Genomic DNA, 6268 nt, shown 5'->3' with positions numbered 1-6268 from the left:
AAACATATTGTCAGTCTCCCTTATGAATCAGGATTCAAAGATACCCAAATTCCCACTAAAGCCAGACCAATTCAGATGAATGAAGAACTCCTCCATTATTGTCAGAAAGAGATTACAGATCTCTTAGACAAAAATCTTATCAGGAAAAGCAAGAGTCCTTGGTCTTGCTCTGCTTTTTATGTTAATAAACCTGCTGAGATTGAAAGAGGTACTCCCAGACTTGTTATCAATTACAAACCCCTCAATCAAGCCCTTCAATGGATTAGGCATCCTATCCCCAATAAAAAAGATCTTCTTAACAGACTCAATTCTGCTAAGATCTTTTCAAAATTCGATATGAAATCGGGATTTTGGCAAATCCAAATTTGCGAAGATGATAGGTACAAGACTGCCTTTACTGTTCCCTTTGGGCATTACGAATGGAATGTTATGCCCTTTGGTCTAAAAAATGCTCCTTCTGAATTTCAAAAAATCATGAATGACATTTTCAATCCTTATTCAAAATTTGTCATTGTCTACATTGACGATGTTTTAATTTTTTCTCAATCCATTGATCAACATTTTAAACATATAAATGTTTTTATCAATGTTATTAAACAAAACGGTCTTGCCGTTTCAAAATCAAAAATTAGTCTCTTTCAAACCAATATCAAATTCCTTGGACATAATATCCACCAAGGTACCATTATCCCTATCAGTAGGTCCATTGAATTTGCTGATAAATTTCCTGACAGGATCCTTGATAAAACCCAATTACAGAGATTTTTGGGATGTCTCAATTACGTTGGGGATTTCATCCCCCACCTAAATAACATCATCAAGCCTTTACATGATAGGCTTAGGAAAAATCCTCCCCCTTTGACTGATGTCCATACTAATGTCGTTAAAGAAATCAAAAACAAAGTCAGGAAGATAAATTGCCTATATCTTCCCATCCCCCAAGCCTTCAAAATCGTTGAAACTGATGCCTCAGACATAGGTTATGGAGGTATTCTTAAACAAAAAATCAAGTCTCATGAGCATATCATTGCATACACTTCAAAACATTGGAATTCTGCACAACAGAATTATTCTACTGTTAAAAAGGAAGTTTTGGCAATTGTTTTATGCGTTTCAAAATTCCAATCTGATTTATTAAACCAAAAATTTTTAATTAGGGTAGATTGCAAGTCTGCCAAAGAAATCTTACAAAAGGATGTTAAAAATCTTGCCTCAAAACAAATTTTTGCGAGATGGCAAGCAATTTTAAGTGTTTTTGATTTTGACATAGAATATCTCAAAGGCACTTCAAACTCCCTTCCTGATTATCTTACCCGTGAATATTTACAGGATAAGTAAGATGCCTAGAAAGGCAGTTACCCCTTCTAGGGGAGGAACCACCAGAGGCGGCAAAGTCAGATTAGCTCTGACTCTAAATAAACCAAGACCACAATCTGCTTCAGCAGATTCAAAAACCTCTTCTTCTGGGTCATCGACCCCCATTGAGTCATCGACTCAAAAGGCAATCCAAGTTGTTGAGTCATCAACTCAGCAATCTGGAACTCCAAAAGAATCCTCCAAAAAGACTGATTCTGTTGTCAAAACCACCAAACAAACCAAAACAGACTATGCTCTCCCAATTAGTACGCTTTTAGCTATCCAACAAGGAAGCTTGAGTAGCCTACCAAATAAATCTTGGGCAGACATTGCCTCTGAAGAAGATATGGAATTAGATTTAGCAAGCCTAAACACTATACTCCAGACCTTCAACCAAACCCAAAAAACAATAACCAATAAAACAGAAGGGACCCTTGACCTTCAAAAGGGAAAACAAAAAAACTTCAAACCCAAGCCATTATGTAGCCAAAGAAAAATTCTCCTCAGTCATACAAATGGAACCTGAATTTTGGGACAAAAACCCATACAAGGCAATTACTAAAGTCTTCCCACCAGGATTTCATTTCAGACCATATCAGGCTAATAAAACCAGACAGTTTTATGAGTTTATCTTAGTGGATTCAGATTCTGTTTCCATTAAGCATTATAAGGACCACAAGGATCCGTCAGTTACAACCCATTCAACAATACAAATCCTGAAAGTCTTAACTCCAAAGGCTTTTGGAAAAAATTTAAATTCTTATAAAAAGTTTTTCCAACCATTTGATCCAGTAGGATATAATTATTGGGACTACATTGACGCATGGACAAGAACTTTCTGGTTCCAAAATAAACTTAACCGACATTCTTGGTTAATATATTTTAAAAAGAATCAGAATTATAACTTTCCAAATTGGTTCCTCCAATGGTGGGATTATTTTGGACCAATAGAAGAAATCCTTCCCACTCCTGTCAAAGAAGGATACAAAATTTACAAAGGCAGATATCTGCGAGAATCAAGAATTCCAGCAGATCTTAAATACTTCTCTGATTTTGCCCTGGCATGGGTATTCTCATGGCAATACAGATATGGCAAGACAGAAAATGAAGACACTCTCCCATTGTTACACAGGTATTCCTTCGTAAAATGGTGGAATCAATTCAATGCGGAACATGCCGGACCAGAAGGAGTTGCTGAATATTTTGGGAAAAATCCCAAATTATTAAATCTTGCTGACCCAGCAACATTCCAATTCCTTAATCAGAAATCCAAAATTGCAGCATTCTTATCAGGATGCGATACCAAAGAGAAAATGAAGAAAAATCTTCAAGATGTTCTCCTGTTATTGCAAAACCAAGAAGAAGGAGAATCTTCTAACCAAAATGCCAATATTGAAGAAAATCAAAATGAAGATGATTGTTTCGGTATTGACATTCAGGATCTTTAGAAACCGGTACTATAGTTAATAGTTCCAGTCACCAACCGGAACTGTAGAAATAGTACTTTAAGATTTTCTATATAAGGAGGCCTCGACTATATTGTGAGGTACCCTTTCATTTTAGCAAGATAAGAGAGATTTAAGAGAGAGAAGCTCTGAGAGAAAAACTTCTTGTAAGTCTTCTTCTTCTTTGAGATCTTTCAATAAAATTTGCTGTTTCAAATTATTTTCCTCTCTTCTCCCTCTTAGCCGGTCCTGTTCGGACTACCGTCGCTCCGGCTTTCTTCTCTTCTCCCTTCACTAGATCTGTGTTGGTTATACCATCGTTCTAGTTTCTTTATGAGCTAACTGTTTTACATACTGCACTTTTAATTTCTGCACATCATTTAGTAGTCCTGCTACTGCCTACTTTCCTTTCAGTCTTTTAATCTACATATTTTTGTTTCCTTGATCCACTCTTGATAATCTGGTATCAGAGCCTGATGGGGAAGTAGGAATATAACTGTTAATTGTCTGTAACTATGTTCTTCTGGATTTGGACTTTAAATTCCTTTATGAAATTTCTGTAACCATGGTTTATAGGCTGGACAGCTGACAGGCCCTTCGGGTGAGATCAGTAATGATCGTCCCTGTCTGTAAGGCTAATTTGACGATGCTGTATTCAAAAGAAACAAAAGAACATAAGAAGCTGGTGGCTATAGTAAAAGAATTTTCAGAATTTTGTAAACAAATTAAAAAAAAAAAAAAAAAAAAGTCCAAAAATAACCAGATCCAGTTGAATAAGTTATAAATAATTAACAGATGTATTGTTACGGAACCAAATGAGGGTGATGAGCCAGATGTTTTTATATCATGTCTAGACTCTTACGCTCTTTTTCTCGCATTTCCTTTCGTTCTGGCTCCAGTTCCTCCTCCTCCTCTCCAACTAAAACCAATCTCTTTAATGACCAGGAGAATCATTCTCCTGAAATTACACCCAAACACAACCTCTTCGACGAAGAAGTTCGTTTTGAAGAGATCAACCAAAGTATGGATGACTGGACCATCCCAGTCATTCCTCAGGATACTTTATATGTTCCTGAAGACCAACCTAAGAAAAACAGTTCTGATTATATTATCAAGACTGTTGAAAATAATATCCCTTTAGGGAAAGGTATAGGGGAAGAATTTCATCTCCTGTCTAAATCCTCCCTCAATGACCATAAAAGAAAGTACAAATATCTTCACATAGGATGTGTTCAGGTAGCAATTAAACCTTTGATAGACATAGGCATAGATGCTGCTGTCTTAATTTGTCTCAGAGACATTCGTCATAATAAATTTGATGATTCTCTCATAGGAACAGTTGAAACCAGTCTCGGTCAAGGTCCGATTTATTTTAACTGTTTTCCCAACAAAACTGTGAGTCTTATGGATGAACACATCCTAGACTCCTTATTTCTTAATATTTGCTTTCATGGGTTAGACATGAAAGAGGGATCTATTCCCGCCGCATTAATCTATAGGATTCAGTATAAGGTCATGAATTCTTGTGCCTCTAGAGTCCTTCTCAAGCCTCAAAAGGGAGAAACTACTTTGTTTATCACTGATATGACAAAGGCTAATGTTTCTCTACCTAGAATTATTAAATGGGATGAGGTTACTCTCCCAGAAAAATGGGTGATGGATAAAGCCTCACCTAGTGTTCCTCGTCCTGCTCCTCAAATACAGGACATCTCACAGGACAATTCTGGAAAGGTTGAAATAACCTTTGATAGGAGAAACTCTTTCTCCTCTAGGATCGATGCTTATAGTAATCGATCTGATTTTGTCTCTGCTAGGAGATCTTTTTCTTCTAGATCTTATGTTAGACCTGATATTCCTAGGTCTGTTAATCATGACCCCTCTCTAAATCTTCAAGGTTTAGACACTTCTTCTAGGATTCCTAGAAATGTTTATCAGACTTCTGAAAAAGAAGACGAAAATCAGAGTATCCAATCTCCAACTTACTCTTCCCTTAATGAGTCTTATGATGTTATCTCATAAATTCATTATAGATAAAGAAACCCTTAGGAAAGATTTTTACTCTGAGGAATGGAAACCTCAAACAGAGTGGTTCTTTCAAAATTATAGGGGAAAAGACAGGTCTGCTATCCAAGAGAAATTCTATCAATTTCTCGAAAAAGTCAAACAAAATATTCCATTCTTTGATTGGTATCATGCTTATACCATTCGAAATAATATTAATTATCCCTGGCAAGAAGATGTTATTAGTACCTCCTCTGCTAATGTTATAACTTGGCAAATCAAAGATGGACAAATAGTCCAAAGTGATTTACCGCCCACATCTCAATACCAATTGCCTAATTTGAAAGACAAAGGCGGTAACCCTGTTACTGCCACTCCTTTCAAGTCTAAGAGTGCTGATGAGTCTATCACTCCTCATGACATCCAAGGCCAGTCCTAAGAAACAAGGGGATAATGTCATCCCCACCAATATTCCCAAAAAACCCAGAACAGGCGTAACCTGTTACAATTGTGGTAAACCTGGCCATATTAGTAAGTATTGCAGGCTAAAGAAAAAGATTAGTAGCCTCAATCTAGAGCCTGGATTTTCTTTTGAAGTGAAAAATTACCTAATTGTTTTTCAATATTAGCAAAAGAAACTTCTTCTTTTAAAAAGTTAATCTGATTAACTTTGTTTTGAATAAAATTAATATTTTTTGTAAAGGGCTTATTAGAAAATTTGAAGGTTATTTGTTTCCCTAAATGTCGAGTGGATATACCATCTTTCGAAATTTGCAAAGGGAAAAGAGCTTTTATGAAAGGTGTTCCCAAAATCACTTCATTTTTTAAATTTTTAACAAGAAGAAAGTTTGTTTTAATCTTAAGTTCTTGATTTTCAATTACAGCTTTAGAGAGCTTATAATTAATTTTCAGTTTTGAACCACTAGCAGTGCTGAGTTTTTCAGAGGTTTTTTCAAAATATTTTGTAGGAATTAAACCTTCTAAAATACAATTTGAATCAGCACCTGTATCAAAAAGGGCCAAAGTGTCAAGAACAAAATCATCAATAACGATTCTGATATTAATGTAAAATTTTTGTATTTTGACCTTGTTGATTAAACACATAAAAGTTTCTTCTGGATTACCAGAGTCAACCTTTACAGAATCATTATCCTCAGGAAGTTCTACTTTCTCAATGTCAGAATCATCATCTAACTGAGAAAGAATAACTTGGTGAATTTGTTGTTGATCTTTAATTTCTCTGATTTCTTTCTTGAGATTATTTATCTCAATCTGGAGATCTTGAATATAAATTATTTCAGATGATATAAAATATTTTCTTAATTTATAAGATGTTATAAAAGTTATGAATAAAATGAGTTTTAATTATTTTTTAAAAATTTATAATTAAACTGGTGTTTTTAAAACGTTGTCAAAGAATTAAAGTTATTTTTTCTATTAAAAAGTACAATAATGCCCTTACTTTG

Source organism: Abrus precatorius, unplaced genomic scaffold (genome assembly GCF_003935025.1).
Source record: "Abrus precatorius isolate BTA unplaced genomic scaffold, Abrus_2018 Scaffold2, whole genome shotgun sequence".
Classification (NCBI taxonomy): Eukaryota; Viridiplantae; Streptophyta; class Magnoliopsida; order Fabales; family Fabaceae; genus Abrus; species Abrus precatorius.
This window is presented reverse-complemented; position numbering follows the sequence as displayed.